We start from the raw sequence: 18,442 nt of genomic DNA, 5'->3' as shown, positions 1-18,442 counted from the left end.
TACAGTTGCCTTGATTGTTCTGCTTTGTGGACCCTTTATTTTACATTGTATTATGAACTTTGTAACCCAAAGGTTGATGTCATTCTCCCAAATTGGAGGTCGGAGAGTCAGGGTGCAGTATATCCCTATGAATGATGCTCGTACTATGAGGCAAGAGCATCAGGATAGGGGAATGAAGGAGGAAACCGACAGAACAGGCTCCATCTTAAAAGCAGGACTTCATCTTGGGCCGGACTGTGGACTTTGAGCTCTATGCCCAGTGTCTATGGAAACGACATACCAACTGGAAAACCAGGCCCCCTGGAGGGAAGAGCCCCAGGGCTCATACCTAGACTCTCTGTTGCCAAAAAGAATACCCTAATTATCTGTGTAATTGAATAGAATCATAAATTCTATTATGCTTACTGGGGTAGGACCACAGGCCTATTGATTATTGTCCACTGTTAACTACCTAGGCTTAAGGCATATGAATCATGGGTTAACTTTGATTGCATCTTTCTTTTCCTTTGTTCAGACTAATTGCAGGGAATTTGGGGAGGTGGGTTTGGGCATGTACACTTAGTGTATATAAGGTTTTCAGAAAAACTGGTCAGGGTCCTTAGCTAAGAGGAGACTCTGCCTTGGGACCGCCAGCGTAATAAACTGCACTCCACTATCTGCATTGTCCTTCTGAGTGAGTTTGTTTCCCAGAACTCGTGGCTACAACAAAAAGAGATCAGTCCTGGGTGTTCTTTGGAAGGACTGATGTTGAAGCTGAAACTCCAATACTTTGGCCATCTGATGCAAAGAGCTGACTCATTTGCAAAGACCCTGATGCTGGGAAAGATTGAGGGCAGGAGGAGAAGGGGACGACAGTGGATGAGATGGTTGGGTGGCATCACCGACTCAATGGACATGAGTTTGGGCAAACTCTGGGAGTTGGTGATGGACAGGGAGGCCTGGCGTGCTGTGGTTCATGGGGTCGCAGACAGCCGGACACGACTGAGTGACTGAACTGAACTAAACTGAACACATAGTGTGTTAATACCTTGGAGACAGAATTCTTTTACTTTCCATGTAGCACACAAATTGAAGGCTTATTAACATATAGCACATCACTCTGTGATTTGTCCAGTGCTTCATAAAAACCAAAACTTTAGGTATATTTTTAGACATGGTTTCCGAAGGTATTGACATTGTTTAGAAACGACTGAAAACAATATTCAGGCAGCAAGAATAACAGCAAATGAAACATTAATAAGTGGGTTTATTTATTTATTCATTTACTAGAGAAAGTTTCAGATGGCAATTCAGAGTTACATACAATCTATTTTAAAAAGTCATAAATAATGTTAACGTCACTTTTCTGACAAGATCATTCTGTTTCTCTCTCTCTCTCTCTCTCTCTCTCTCTCTCTCACACACACACACTCTCATTCCCATCACCACACCCACCCACCTCTCATGGCCTCTGTGAAATGAAATATTTCCTGCCACATCTGTGGGCAAGGATGTCACACCCATTTCGGGCCTCTGAATTTGAATGAGACCTCCCCAAAGCGGGCACAATGCCTGTGATACAGCACACGCCGCTGCCCCCCACAGTGACTGCAGAGGAGCTGGGGGTGGGGGAGAAAGCAAGAAGCATTTACCCACCACACATCTGCCACTCCTGAAGGAATTAAGGATGTAAACAAGAAACAGGATTTGACCCCAGATAGCTGAGGTGCATATGAAAGGAATGAATTCAGTAAACCCAGAGGCTTGCATCTTCCCAAACACAGAAAAACACTAAATGCCTTCACTTGATATCTGGTTTTCCTTACTTAACAAAAACTTTTGATGTTCAGATGGCCTGTCCCCTTTGTTACAAACTTGTATATAGCCTAAATCCCTCTCCTGTCTCCTGGGAGCTGTTTTCTCAGAGCTACTGAGATGCTGCCTCCCCAGCTCCTTAACATTCCTACCAAATAAAACAACTCTCTGCTCTCAGGTTTTGACTAATTTTTTAGTTGATACCTCACTCTTTTATAGTTCATTTCTCTTCTCCCATCATCCCTATTCACTAGCCTGAGCCAGCAATGAAAAAATGAAAAGGAAAAGTGGCTTTTCAGTAGGAACCCATTAAGATGAGTTTAAATTTTCTATTTGGGGCCAGGAAGTAGTGAAAGACTTACAGGCTATGCTGACAATAGCAAATTCCCTGGGGGATGCTCTCATCATCACAGGCTGGGGGGCTGGGGAGCAGGGATGGTGGTGGGGTAAGAGGTGGGTTGTTTGGAATGTACCAAATCACTTGTACCTCTAATGATCCCACCCAGTGAGGTGACCTGAATTAGCCTCGTGGGACGTGGGACAGAGCAAGAGTGGATTATCTCTGCGGTCATATTTCATGCCTTGATAAGTACAAGCTTCATGAGTCTCATGACCTCATCTAATTATTTTTTAAATCAACAAATACATATTTTACCTATTACACCATCTAGCAGAAAAGAGACAAAGGGTTCATTCAGGCTAGATTTAAAACAAAAGTCTATCACAACCACCAACACAAAATAAAAGCAACATGCCTCAACCAGAAACACAACGAAAGAGATGACAGTTATTCCAGCCAGAAAGATACCGAGGTCATGCCCTGAGCCCTCTAGAGAACATGGGAACACTTTCCCACTCTGCAGCCAGCCAGGGGCAGTACCCACCGCCCTGCAGGTGTTCCAAGTCATCAGAGCATCAGACAGCACACAAAGCTACAATTGGTTAAGATGAGACTTCTAATCCATGCATATCCCTAAAGAGTCTGTTAAGAACGTTTCCAATGAGGTGGAATCTGTTGGGTCAACATGGCAAAGAACATAGATACTTCTTTCCAAATGATAAGGTAGTAACTTTTCATAAAATATCAAATCTCACCTCACTACAGCCAGCAACACTTTTCTCTTCCCTTTCTGTCTGCAGATTCTTCTTCATGTTCTTCCCTCATGTCTAACCACTTTGGTCATAAACTCAGAAGCTGGATGATCTATTGACCAGATCTATTATTCTAGAATCACAAAAGACATCATATCAATACAATCAAAAGATTATCCATTTCATAGGAATATGGAACATGGACTTCATGGAATGAAAAAGGACATCCATTTCAGGGTTTAAAACAATTTTGGAAACAGTCTGGTGAATTACAAGCTTTCTTTCATTTCTCACACCAAATCAGATAGACGGTTTTAGTAATGTAGCCATGAGCAATATGACTTCATGACTGTCCCTCTTTTTTTTGTAAACTTCTTAGCATTTACTAGACTATGAAGATATCAGAAGTTGATATCTGAGTTTAACATGTTTCTTAATTTGAGAAGGCTGAAATAGCCAAGTTTTTGTTGTATTTAGCTATATTTAAACATTAAATATTTTGACTCCTTTGAAAAAGAATAGATACATGTATATGTATATCTGAACCACTTTGCAATACACCTGAAACTAACACAACATTGTTAGTGAAATTCCAATATAAAATGAAAAGTTAAAAAAACTATATGATAAAAAAATTTGAAGCTTTCTCCTTGTCAGAATTGCCTTTGTAAAAACCTGACAATTTCAATTTGAATAAACACTAGCATATAGAGATAAAATAATACATACACACTTAGGCTCATACATACACACATGTATGTGTATTGTAATATATACAAGTTGGTGTGTGTTTGTGTGTTTGCTCAGTTGTGTCTGACTCTTTTTGACCCCAGTGGACTGCAGCCCACCAGGCTCCTCTGTCCATGAGATTCTCCATGGAAGAAAATTGGAGTGGATTGTCATTTCCTTCTCCAAGGAATCTTCCCTATCAAGGGATCAGACCTGTGTCTCCTGCACTGGCAGGGGGATTCTTCACCACTGAGCCACCTGAGAAGCCCATATATATATATGACACATATTATATATAATGTCTAAGTTTTTTAAGTTGGTTCAAATTTCTAGTGTTCTGTTCTGTAGAGAAAGATCAAGTGTGAGACTGTGAGTCACAAAAATTGTCTCAGAAAACTGTCAAGTCTCATGGGTCAAATTTAGCCTTTAGTGTATCAAGACCTGGGACCAGGGTTCAGGTTCAACTCTTTTACTGGATTCTAAGGAACTTGTATTCTGGTTCCAAGCTATTGCTGAGGTTCAAGGCTTCAATTTTTACATCTCAAAAATGGGGATGTACACTTAACTTACACACTTCACAGGATTATTTTGATAAACAGGGGAAATGTTTTGCATGAAAACACTTCGGAATCTATAAAATATCTTGCAAGGACAGGTTTATTTGTCCATACTGCATCTATTATTTTGGGTAAAAGAAAGAGAATGAATTCAAATATTAACTGTTCAATGGAATATTTGTTTTTCACAATGTTAATGTGAAATCAAAGCAAAGAGAAAAAGGTAAAACAAAGACATTTTAATCATAGGAAAATGATTTCTTAGAAAACAAATACTGCATTTTAAACCTACAATAATAGCTTGCAGATATCTAATAAGTAGTGAGCAATCTTTTTCAATTTTCATAGAATAAGAGCCTAACAGAAAATAGATTAAGAAGTGAAGGCAGTTTTCTTAAACATACTTTACCATGGAAAAACCAAACACAAGAGGGCATCTCCTACATTTGTTTTAAAAGCTTCCCTAATGGATTTCATACATGAAGTATGTTTGTCATTTGATCTGATAGCTCAGTTATATGAACGATTATGTACATGTGCCAGAGCACAACTCTGAAACTTGATTACTCCCAAATATCACTGTTTTTCTATATTTCACATTATGATCTTCATATTATGTATAAACTGCTCTCCTGAGTGAGTCTGTAACTCCTTTTTTGGCTTAAAAACAGTTTTATCACACTTAGTAACTTAAAGTTTTTTGCCTCTTTAGTCTGTTAATATGGTTAATACACAGTTTGTTTTTTCTTGTGGATGTTGCTAGATTTATTGGGGTGATCATATCACAAATATATACACATATTGAATCAATATGTTGTACACCTGAAACTAATAACATTATATATTTAAAACAGTGATTAAAATTTGTAAGGAAAGTAAATTTATAAAGTCCTTATACTAGCGCTTTTCATGGCTGTTGATAGAGAATGCCCATGTGGATTGCCAAAAAACTTACCAGATTGAAAGTGAAAGTAGCTCAGTCGTGTCCGATTCTTTGCAACCCCACGGACTGTATACTCCATGGAATTCTCCAGACCAGAATACTGGAGTGGGTAGCCTTTCCCTTCTTGGGGATCTTCCCAATTCAAGGATCAAACCCAGGTCTCCTGCATTGCAGGCAGATTCTTTACCAGCTGAGCCACAAGGGAAGCCCAAGAATACTGGGGTGGGTAGCCTATCCCTTCTCCAGCATATCCTACTGACCCAGGAATCAGACCAGGGTCTCCTGCATTGCAGGTGGATTCTTTACCAACTGAGCTATCAGGGAAGCCCTTTTACCAGATTAGTAAGATAATTTAATAAATATGATGGAGAAGATAACAAATTAATGCTGTTATTTAATAGTTAGGAAATAAAAATACAAGGATTAAAGCTACTATTTCCACCATATCTATACATTTGTGTATAAAACTATGTATCTGTGTGTTAGTCACTCAGTCATGTCCAACTCTGCAATTCCACTGACCATAACCCACCAGGCTCCCCTGTTCATGAAATTCTCCAGGCAAGAATACTGGAATGGATTGTTATTCCCTTCTCTAGGGGATCTTCCCAACCCAGGGACAGAATCCAGGTCTCCTGTGTTGCAGGCAGATTCTTCACAATCTAAGCCACCAGGAATATAAAAAGCTATGTATATCTACATCTATTAGTATTTGTTTTATTTTCTTGTTTTGTTCTTCTTCAGAGACTGATATTATCTGTGTTTTAATCTTCTTTGTCTACATTCATTATTTTTTTAGTTATTTCTTCATTTATTTTTGATTTTTAAATTTTCTTTAACACCTCCTCTCTCTATTAAGTCATTAAGAGCTTCATTTGTTCACCCTTATTATTCCCCAAAGTTTTTCAAACTTTGTCTTAAATAATTTTGTCTCATGTTTCTAATATTTTCCTGAGTTCTGTCTGGTTTATGTTGTTCTTCATACCTGAATTAGTTTCTTCAAGTTTTCTAGCTTATTTTGAAAGAGTAAGCTATGATTTTGATCAGTTTTTGAATATGTCTCTCAAATATGCTAATATGTTTACACTGTAAGGATGTTGTACACATTCTAAGTCGCTTCAGTCATGTCCAACTCTTCGTGACCCCATGGACAGTAGCCTTCCAGGCTCCTTTGTCCGTGGGATTCTCCAGACAAGAATACTGGAGTGAGTAGCCATTTCCTTCTCCAGGGGATCTTCCCAACCCAGGGATTGAACTCTCAGCTCTTAAGTCTCCTGCATTGGCAGGCAGGGGCTTTACCACTAGGGAAGCGCCACTTGGGACGCCAAAAAGTGGAAATGTTACTCTCTCAGCCCGGTCTGACTCTTTACGACCCCACGGACGGTAGCCCACCAGGCTCCTCTGTCCATGGGATTCTCTAGGCAAGAATACTGGAGTGGGTCACCATTCCCTTCTCCAGGGGATCTTCCTGACCCAGGGATCAAAGCTGGGTCTCCTGTATTGCAGGTGGATTCTTTACCATCTGAGCCACCAAGGAAGCAACGTTACACAGTTTTATTTCCTTTTTCTCAAAGCATCTTTATAAAAGATTTGTTTTGACTTTACTAGCTTTCTCTTTTTATGTGAAAAGCTTTTTTTCCTAAACTTTTTAAAGGAGGTGGAATTAAGATAACTTTTTAAACTTTCCAAGCTCCTTACTTTGATATTGCCTCATTCAGCCACTTACCTTTTGTGAACTCATGTCTCTGTCTCCCTCTGTTTTATCTGGACCTTGCGACTCCTTCACCACTCTCAGAACGCTACTCAATTATTCTGTTCTCATCGGCTTCTCTTCAGGGGAGAATCCTATCCTGAACGGAGCCCCGATGGTGTAATTCAATGGTTCTCAGAGGCCAGGTCACTCCAGCTCCTTCATCTTTTCATGACAGGCCCTTGCACTCATGACTACTACTACTGATAAAAAAAATAAAATATCTTCTGATATTTCACTTGGCATGATACCCTCCAAGTGCATCCATATTGCCACAATTGGCAAATTTTTTTTTCTTTTTTATGGATGAATAGCATTCTATTATATATATATATATATGTATATATGGTGGTTTAGTTTCTAAGTCATGTCCAACTCTTGCAACCCCATAGACTATAGCCTGCCAGGCTCCTCTGTGAGCCTGGGATTCTCCTGACAAGAACATTGGAGTGGGTTGCGATTTCCTTCTCCAGGATCTATTTATATATCACATCCCTATCCATTCATTTGTGATGAATATTTAGCTGGCTTCCATAGCTTGGCAATTGTAAATAATGCTGCTGTGAATGTTGGGCATGCGTCTATCTTTTCAAATTAGTGTTTCTGATATATATATATATATATATATATATATATATATATAATATATATATATATATATATATATATATACCCAAAGGTAGAATTACTGGACACTCAGTAACCCTATTTTTAGTTTTTTGAGAAACATCCATACTGTTTTCCAAAGTGGCTACACCAATTTACATTCCCACCAACAGTGTATGAGAGTTCCCTTTCCTCCACATCCTGGTCAACATTTGTTATTTATGTTCGTTTTGATGATAGCCATGTGACAGGTGCAATGAGTGGGAGAGAGAAGGGAAGAAGAGCAAAAGAGGTGTAGGGGAGAAAGAGGTATAAACGACTAGGTACAAAAATAAGCTGTAAAGATACATGGTTTGGGCTCTCCTGGAGGCTCAGTGGTAAGAATCCTCTGCCGACGCAGATGACACAGAAGACCTGGGTTTGATCCCTGGAGAAGGAAATAGCAACCCTCTTCAGTATTCTTGCCCCGAGAATCCCATGGACAGAGGAGCCTGATGGGCTATGGTGTCAAAAAGAGTTGCACACGACTTAGTGACTACACACACATACACATATATTGTTCAGCATGAGGAATATAGCCAATATTTTATAATAACTGTAAATGGAGTATAACCTTTCAAAATTGACACATAAAATTATCTATCACAATTACCTTGGGCTATGTATCCTCCGGTTACCTAACTAGAAAATTAACAAACAAAGCAAAGCAAAATTAAACTTCATGATTCTGAGTTGAGGGCTTCCCTGGTGGCTCAGATGGTAAAGAATCTGCCTGAAATGTAGGAGACCTGGGTTTGATCCCTGGGTTGTGAAGATCTGCTGGAGAAAGGGAATGGCTACCAACAGAAAAGTGATTTTTCTTTCATATTACAATTGAATTCCTTCTATAGGGAATCAGAAAAGAATGAAGCAGGAGTGATTCTCAAATTGTCATCTTCTCTGTAATTCCCATTTAATCTATTATAATTATGCATTTATCCTGGGATAATGATACAAGGTTATCTAGTTACAGGTTTATAAAGTAGTAATTATAGATCTCTGCTTCTTAGAGAATTAACTCTAATAAGTAATAGTATTTGTCTTAAATACACCTCCCTTTCATGTCTTATAAAAGAGTTATACAGTCACATACTTCTTTCACTAAATTTGCATAATTTTGTATGCTTGCTTTGATTGCTGGAGAAAATTTAAATCTCTGCTTTTTAAGATTCTCCAAAATTCAGTTCAGTTCAGCTCAGTTCAGTCACTCAGTCACGTCCAACTCTTTGCAACCCCATGGACTGCAGCACATCAGGCTTCCCTGTCCATCAACAACTCCCAGAGTTCACTCAAACTTATGTCCATTGAGTCGGTGATGCCATCCAGCCATCTCATCCTCTGTCGTCCCCTTCTCCTCCTGTTTTCAATCTTTCCCAGCATTAGGGTCTTTTCAAATGAGTCAGTTCTTCGCATCAGGTGGCCAAAGAATTGGAGTTTCAGCTTTAGCATCAGTCCTTCCAATGAATATTCAGGACTGATCTCCTTTAGGATGGACTGGTTGGATCTCCTTGCAGTCCAAGGGACTCTCAAGAGTCTTTTCCAGCACCACAGTTCAAAAGCATCAATTCTTCAGCACTCAGCTTTCTTTATAGCCCAACTCTCACATCCATACATGATTACTGGAAAAACCATAGCTTTGACTAGATGGACATTTGTTGGCAAAGTAATGTCTCTGCTTTTTAATATGCCATCTAGGTTGGTCATAACTTTCTTTCCAAGTGAAAGGTCATGCTGATCGCAGGCGGGAAGGCACCAGCCAGAAAATGCTGACAGAGGAGCCCCCCCCCCCCACGCCCCCTCACCCCCTGCCCCGCCGAAAGGTCTCAGATAAGCCCGTTGCCAGGCAGACTGACAGGGACAGATATCCACCAATCAACAGCCCGTTGCCAGGCAGACTGATGGACGCGAAGGCGCCAAGACTCCGGCCAATCAAAAAACCGACACGGGACCTAGAAGTCCAATCAGCACCTTGGTCCTGCCACTTCCGTATCCGCTGGGGTATATAGGTGTCGCCACCCCTCCCCGCAGATTGCAGACTCCCGTTTTTTTCCTTGCTCATGCCTGGGAGCGATTGTCCAATAAAAGCCTTTTGATACTCCGGTGCCCCTTTGTCTTGTCGCAGAGTTCTTACATCTGGCGCCCAACGTGGGGCTCGAGGTGAGGGCCCCGGCTCACACCGTGCAGGCCCCCTGGAGCTCCACTGCCGCGGCCATATGCGCCCCAGCCACGGACCAACCTCCCTGACGGCAGACGACGGGGTAAGTCCCTCCGGCTTTGGATCCCGCCACCCTGAGCGACCACTTCCTAGGGCCACATAACCGGTGTGCACATATCAGGCCCTCATCCGGCAGCTGTGCCTCCTCCCGGTTCCCAGCTCGTGCCGGAGACACCCTAATCGGCTGAGTAACCCCCGGTCTGTCTCGAGACCTCCGGCTGCCTCTGTTTGCCAGGGGATGCCTGGACAATAGAGGCTAGCCGCCCGGTCTCTCTCGAGACCTCCGGCTGCCCTCTGTTCACCCAGGGACGCCCAGACAATAGAGGCTAGCCCCACGTGGTCGCCATGGGGTCGACAGCCTCCAAACCCGAGTCCAGTTGGTCTACTCCGCTAGAATACCTGCTAGCCAACCTAAAAAATCCGAGGTTAACGGGCTACATCAAGCCAAAACAGCTCATTTTTTTGTGCTCAGAGGCTTGGCCTCAATACCCCCTAGACAATGATTCCCGTTGGCCCCCCACAGGGATGCTAGACTTTGATGTCCTCCGTGATCTAGATAATTACTGTCGGAGAACGGGAAAATGGTCCAAGGTCCCCTACGTACAGGCTTTCTGGACACTGTGCTCCCGCCCTACCCTTTGCACAACCTGCTCCCCGACCCAAATTATGCTCACCAGGGCTCCTAAATGGCCCGCCTGCCCAAATCCAGACCCCCCTCCCAAAGAATCGCCAGGCCCTGAGTCCTCTGCCTTCTCTATTCCCCCAGAAGACCTGGTCGCCCCCCCACCCTATGTTCCTCCGACTCCATCAGTTTCCTCCCCCACTCCCACTTCTCTGACTCCAGTGGCTCCCTCCCCCACTCTCACTCCCCTAGCTGTCCCAACAACACCTCCCCACACCTCCTTAATCAATACACAACTGACTGACACTATACGCCCTCCTCCTACTCCCATTCTCTATCCTCCACTACCTCCCTTAACACCCTCCCCATCACCAGTCAGCTCACACACATGGTCCCATGGACAGCTGTCCCGAGATTCTTTTCCCCATGCCCCTGCCCCCCTACTCCCTCTGAGACAAGTAGCCGGAGCTGAGGGCTTAACACAGGTCCACGTTCCCTTCTCCCTCCAAGACCTGTCTCAAATCAAGGCCAAGCTTGGGTCATCCTCATCCGACCCTACCCGTTACATCAACTGACCACCCAACTGACCCATTCATATGCCTTAACCTGGAAAGATATCTATGTGGTCTTAGGTTCCACCACCACCCCAGAAGAGCGACAAGCCATCTGGACGGCTGCTAGGGCCCAGGCCTACCAGAGACACTACGCTAACCCCTCTCCCGAGCGCCCCCCCAGGGGCCCAGGCAGTCCCTGACACAGACCCTAACTGGGACTATCAAGAGACTGGGGGAGGCGAACTCAGGGTCAGATATATGGTAGAGTGCCTCCTGGATGGCATGGAAGCCACTTCTAATAAAGTGGTCAACTTCCTCAAGCTGGATGAGATCACCCAGGGCCCTGACGAAAACCCAGCTATGTTCTTAAATAGGCTGACAGAGGCCCTTATCCAATATACCCGACTGGCTCCAGACTCCCCAGCTGGAGCAGTCACTCTGGCCAATTATTTTATCTCCCAATCCGCCCCCGACATCTGAAAAAAACCGGCCAAGGCTGAGGATGGCCCTCAGACTCCCATACGAGACCTGGTAAAAAATGGCCTTTAAAGTTTACAATGCCCGGGAAGAGACTGCAGAGGCTAGTCGTAAAGCCAGACTGAGACAAAAGGCTGAACTCCAGGCCAGCCTCCTCAACCAACAAACCCAGGCTCTGGTAGCAGCCCTGCGGCCGGCAACGGGCTCGGGCCCACAAAAACCCCCACCGGGGGCCTGCTTCAAATGTGGCAAAGAGGGACATTGGGCCAAAATGTGTCCTAACCCAAGACCACCCACAAGGCCCTGCCCAAAGTGCAGGCAACGCGGACACTGGGCAAGTGACTGTCCCTCAGCCTCTCGGGCCCTGATCCCAGGGGGTAAGGGACCAGAGCGACCCAAGATGACTCTGAGCCCAGACCCCGCCCTACAACTGCTGACCTTCGATGAAGACTGAAGCCACCTAGACTCGGGAACCCCGATAACCTGAGGTACCCAAGCCGAGCCCAGGGTAATGCTCCAGGTAGCGGGTAAGTTGATCGACTTCTTGGTTGACACGGGGGCTACCTATTCGGTCCTTCCCTCTTTCGGAGGCACCTTGTGTCCTTCCCGGGTCTCGGTAATGGGAATTGATGGCCAGCCGTTACAGCCTTTAGAGGCCAAGCCCTTAAACTGCCAATTAGATAATTGCCTATTCACCCACTCCTTTCTAGTTATTCCCTCCTGTCCGACCCCTCTGCTAGGGAGAGATATTTTAACAAAACTCAAGGCCACACTTCACCTAGCCCCAGGGCCTTTCCCTTCCACAGGCAGATTCCTACTGCTACTCACTGGGTCCTCTAGCTTCCAAATAGATCCCCAGGTTTGGGACACCGAGATCCCAACAATTGCCCAACACCAACCCCCAGTCCTCATCCACCTAAAAAATCCCACCTGTTTTCCGGCTCGGACCCAGTTCCCCCTGTCCCAGCCAAACCTTCGAGGGCTTAAGCCAATCATTGACCACCTCCTGGGACAGGGCCTACTGGTCCCCACCTCGTCCCCATGTAATACCCCCATCCTTCTGGTCCGTAAGGCCTCAGGAGCCTACCGACTAGTCCAAGACCTCCGGCTTATCAACGAGGCCGTTGTCCCTACACACCCACTGGTCCCCAACCCCTATACTTTATTGTCCCAAATACCCATGGGCACCACCCACTTCATGGTAATCGATCGCAAAGATGCATTCTTTTCCATCCCAGTCCACCCCGACTGTCAATTTCTGTTCGCCTTCACCTGGACTGATCCTGACACCAGACAGGCCACTCAACTCACGTGGACGGTCCTGCCTCAGGGGTTTCGAGGTAGCCCTCATTACTTCGGCCAGGCCCTGGCCCGGGACCTGGCCCTCTGCCCTCTTAGCCCTAGTACCCTGCTCCAATATGTAGATGACCTCTTACTATGTAGCCCTTCCGAAGATCTCTCAAAACAACATACCACAGCTCTCCTTAACTTCCTGGCCTCCAAAGGATACCAGGCCTCACAGGCAAAGGCCCAACTCACCCAGTCCTCAGTTACTTACCTGGGATTACGAATTACCCACACCACCAAGGCCCTCACAACTGACAGTTGCCAACTTCTCCGGTCTATCCAGCCTCCAACTAACGGAGACCAAATCCTGTCTTTCCTGGGCCTGGCGGGATTCTTCCACCATTGGGTTCCCAACTATGCCTCACTGGCGAGACCCCTCTATACAGCAGCAAAAGAAACCCCAAAGGGGCCACTCTCCTCACAAAACGAGGTCACCCGAGCCTTTCTCACGTTACAGTCTGCTCTGACATCTGCCGCTCCCCTTTCCCTGCCTAATCCAAACTACCCCTATCATCTGTATACTGATGAAAAGGGGGGAATAGCCTTTGGGGCCCTGGTACAGCCGGTGGGCTCTGAGTTGCTGCCTGTCACCTTCATCTCCAAACAACTAGACCCCACTGCCAGGGGATGGATCCCCTGCCTGCGGGCACTGGCAGCGGCAGCAGCGGTTTACATGGACGCAAAAAAGTTACTTCAAAATCAACCTCTAACCATTTTCTCCCCTCACCGCCTCAGTGACCTCCTGGCCTCCAGATTCCTCTCTGACCTCAGCGACTCCAGACTACAGCAGTTCCACTTAATATTCCTAGACAACCCACAGGTCACCTTGGGACGTAGTTCCCAGCTGAACCCGCTATTTGCTCTTCCCTCTCTCCCGATTTCCTCAAGAGTCCCTGCTCACCAGTGTACCGAGGTCTTGGACTCTCTGACACAGCCACCTCCAAACCTCTTTGCAGAGCCACTGCCGGATCCCGATATAACCATGTTTGTCGACAGGAGTTCCAAAAAAGGACCCAGATGGGCGCCGGGCAGTGGCATATGCTGTAGTCACCCTACAGAAAGTCCTTGAGGCCCAACCCCTCCCACTAGGAACAACTTCCCAAAAGGCAGAACTAACTGCATTGACCCGAGCCCTACACTTAGCAAGAAACAAAAGGGCCAATATCTACATGGACTCTAAGTACGCTTTCCTAATCGCCCACTCACATGAGGCAATCTGGAAAGAGAGGGGCTTTCTCACAACTAAAGGCTCCCCAATATGTAATGCCTCCCATATTATCAAACTACTGGAGACCATCCCCCTGCCAAAAGAAGTGGCCATCTTACATTGCCGGGGACACCAGGCAGCTCGCAATAAAATAGCCCAGGGTAATAATTTGGCTGACCAGGTGGCCCGGCAAACTGCCCTGCAACAAGAGGCAGCCCCTTTACTGGTCCTAGAAACCTCCTTTACCCCTAAATACACGAAGGCAGAAACCAGAGCTCTACTCGCCCAGGAGGGGACACAAACACATCCTTCCGGATGGATCACCCTCCACGAAAAACTGGTCCTCCCTGAACAACAAGCCATTACCATCATAAAGCAGATCCATGACACCCTCCATATTGGACCGCGAGCTCTCTTAACTTTCCTTAGCCCGCTCTTCTCTCCTCTTCACCTTAGACAGGCCATCCAGACCATACATCGCTCCTGTCTGACCTGCCCAACGATCTCTCCTCAAGGAGGGCTCCGCCCCCCCCCAGGAAACCCACCAGCTGAGAGGACATCTGCCCGCTCAAGATTGGCAGGTGGACTTCACTCACATGCCCAGACACCGGGCTTATCGTTATCTGCTGGTACTCGTGGACACATTCTCAGGATGGGTCGAGGCCTTCCCCACCTCCTGCGAAACGACCGCAGTAGTGTTCGAAATGCTGGTCAAACACATCATCTCCCGGTTCGGACTCCCTAGCTCCCTCCAATCAGATAACGGACCTGCTTTTGTTTCGCAGATAACCCAGCAGGTAGCTGCAGCCCTCAACATCACCTGGCATCTTCACATCCCGTACCGACCCCAGTCATCGGGTAAGGTAGAACGGGCCAACGGGGTCCCCAGGGCCCACCTCGCCAAGCTCGCCTCAGAAGTGCGGCTCTCCTGGGTCGACCTCCTCCCCTTGGCTCTCACCCGCATCCGCACAACACCGCACTCAAAGACAGGTTTGACCCCCTTTGAACTGCTGTACGGCAGGCCCTACCTGCTGACCCATCTGCCCCCAGAAAAACCACCTCCCCTGGCCAATTAGCTGCCCCTCTTCACCCGCCTGCGTGCCTTACTCAGGGAACACGCAGATCGGGTCCTGCCACAACCTGGAGACGGTGACGGCTCCATCAGACTGCTGTCGCCCGGGGACCAGGTGCTACTCAGGACCCTGTCTCCTGGGCCCCTCCAACCTCGTTGGACAGGTCCTTACACAGTAGTCCTGACCACCCCCACCGCAGCCAAGCTCTCAGGCCTTGAACCCTGGTACCACGTGACCAGGCTCAAACGAGGCCCCCCCCCCCCCCAACCCCGCGGCTTTCCAGAAAGAGATCCAGGCTTAGATTCGGGTCCAAAGGCTTCGCCAGGACACACATACCAGTCCTCTCTAACGGGGCCCACAAAACTAAAAATCTCCCGGACCCCCTTCCCACCAGCGGCCAAAGAATGACAGGCACCCTCCTATTGCTTGTTCTCCTCGGTCAGACCTACGGGGGATTTGATGACCCGGCTAAGGTAAGGGAAATCCTGGCCAGGCAAATGGGAAAGCCTTGCGACTGCGCCGGGGGGACTCTCTCCCAATATCCCAAGGGAAGGGTCAGACACATCCAATCAGTCAACTGCGGGGATAAAATGGCTTACAACTTTATAGGGTTCGGATACCTGCCCTCCTCAAATGGATACACACTCATTGGAAAAGCCAATTCATGGCAATGCGTTAACGCCATCCAGACCCCAGAACCCCTGCCCCCAGGTCAGCTCAAGAGCTGCCCTTGCTTAGAATACCAGGAAACTCTCCACTCTCTATGCTACCTTAAGGAACAGGCACACCAATGCAGGGGCCCAAAAAATAAGACTTATTGGACTGCAACACAAACAGGATACTTCCCAGGTACATCGGGCCCAGGCCCTTCCTCACCTGCGTGCCCAAATAAGGTAGGTAAAGAGGTCTGCTGGAACCTAAAGGCACCCATACACATCTCAGATGGAGGAGGGGTCCAGGATATGACACGAAGGGAACAAGTCCAACAAAGACTCCAAGAAGTAATAGACCATTACTTTCCAAAAGTCCATTATCATCCCCTGGCCCTGCCTGACCGGTGGGGCCCTCTACAACTAGATCCAGCAACTACAAACTTAATACAGCTAACATGGGACACCCTAAATCAGTCCAACCCTGAATGGGCCCAAGATTGCTGGATATGCCTAGCCGTAGGTACCCCTCGCCCGCTAGCCGTGCCGGCCAACCTCTCCCAACCGGTCAACACCTCCGCAGACCCAGCAGCGTGTAAAGTGACACCACCCTTGCGGGTACAACCGATAGAAGCCTCAATAGGATACTGCCTACGAGGCCAAATAACAGACAACGAGACAGCTCTAGACGTGGGGGTGGGAGACTTTGCCAGCTGCACCACAATACAGAACATCACCACCTCAATATGCGCCCCTCGTCCCCTGGTCTTTGTCTGTGGAGGAAACCTGGCCTATACTTTCCTCCCTACAAACTGGACTGGAACCTGCGTACTCGCAGTCCTGCTCCCAGACATTGACCTGATATCAGGAAAAGAACCAGTCCCCATACCCAGTCTAGACCATGTGGCCGGGAAAAAGAAGCGAGCCATCCAAATGGTACCCCTGCTGGTGGGACTGGGCATATCTACTAGCTTAGTGGCAGGGGCAGCAGGGATCGGCCTCTCACAGCACACATATGCCAAGCTCTCCCAACAGATCATATCAGACGTCCAACATGTGGCTGACACCATGTTAGAACTTCAGGGGCAAATAGATTCTCTAGCAGAAGTTGTCCTCCAAAATAGACGTGGGCTAGACCTCCTCACCGCCCGAGAGGGAGGCATATGCCTTTTCTTACAGGAAAGATGCTGTTTCTATGCCAACCGCTCTGGAATAGTCCGGACTAAGATTAAAGAACTACAGAACGACCTGGAACAAAGGCGCAGACAGCTCCAGGAAAGCCCCCTCTGGACCGGACTCAATGGTTTACTCCCATACTTCTTGCCCTTTCTAGGCCCTATACTCCTGCTGGTTATGAGCCTCACCATAGGCCCCTGCCTCCTCCAATTTGTTTTTCGCAGAGTCCAAGAAATAGCGCAGGCCGCGACCGGACGGGCCATGAAACTAACAGCTTACACTCAACTCAATCAAGAAGACAGACCTACCTCACAATCCCACATAAGCTGACCTTTTGTCCCGACTGCCCTGACCCCCACGTCGCCCCCGTCCAGCAGGAAGTAGCCAGAAGACAAACGTCGCCCCTTGTCCTATACCAAAAAGGCCAGGATGAAAGGTCACACTGATCGCAGGCGGGAAGTCGCCAGCCAGAAAATGCTGACAGAGAAGCCCCCCCCCCCCCACGCCCCCTCACCCCCCGCCCCGCCGAAAGGTCTCAGATAAGCCCGTTGCCAGGCAGACTGACAGGGACAGACATCCACCAATCAACAGCCCGTTGCCAGGCAGACTGATGGACGCGAAGGCGCCAAGACTCCAGCCAATCAAAAAACCGACACGGGACCTAGAAGTCCAATCAGCACCTTGGTCCCGCCACTTCCGTATCCGCTGGGGTATATAGGTGTCGCCACCCCTCCCCGCAGATTGCAGACTCCCGTTTTTTTCCTTGCTCGTGCCCGGGAGCTCTGCCTGGGAGCGATTGTCCAATAAAAGCCTTTTGATACTCCGGTGCCCCTTTGTCTTGTCGCAGCGTTCTTACACCAAGGAGCAAGCACCTTTTAATTTCATGGCTGCAGTCACCATCTGCAGTGATTTTGGAGCCCCCAAAATAGTCTGTCACTGTTTCCACTGTTTTCCCATCTATTTGCCATGAAGTGATGGGACCGGATGCCATGATCTTAGTTTTCTGAATGTTGAGTTTTAAGCCAACTTTTTCACTCTCCTCTTTCACTTTCATCAAGAGGCTCTTTAGTTCTTCTTTGCTTTCTGCCATAAGTTTGGTGTCATCTGCATATCTGAGGTTATTGATATTTCTCCCAGCAATCTTGATTCCAGCTTGTGCTTCATCCAGCCCAGTGTTTCTCATGATGTACTCTACATATAAGTTAAATAAGCAGGGTGACAATATACAGTCTTGACTACTCCTTTCCCTATTTGGAACCAGTCTGTTGTTCCAAAATTACAGTCTGTTGTCTCCAAAATTACATACAAGTATATCTTTTTCTTCTTTAATTCTTATATATTATTGTCTTGTAATGAAAGAGAGAAACAATGTGAGATCAAGGAAGAAATACTGATTCAACGACGAGCATGCATGCATGATAAGTTGCTTAAGTCGTGGCTGACTCTTTGTGACCTTATGGACTGTAATCTGCCAGGTTCCTCTGTCCAAGGGATTCTCCAATGCAGTGGATTGCCATGCCCTCCTCCAGGGGATCTTCCAGACCCAAGGAATAAACTGATGTCTCTTTCCATCTCCTGCGTTGGCAGGCCGTTTCCTTACCACTAATGCCT

This window comes from Dama dama, chromosome 31 (genome assembly GCF_033118175.1).
Source record: "Dama dama isolate Ldn47 chromosome 31, ASM3311817v1, whole genome shotgun sequence".
In the NCBI taxonomy this organism is placed as follows: Eukaryota; Metazoa; Chordata; class Mammalia; order Artiodactyla; family Cervidae; genus Dama; species Dama dama.
The sequence above is the reverse complement of the archived record's forward strand: the minus strand, read 5'-3'. Positions refer to the sequence as shown.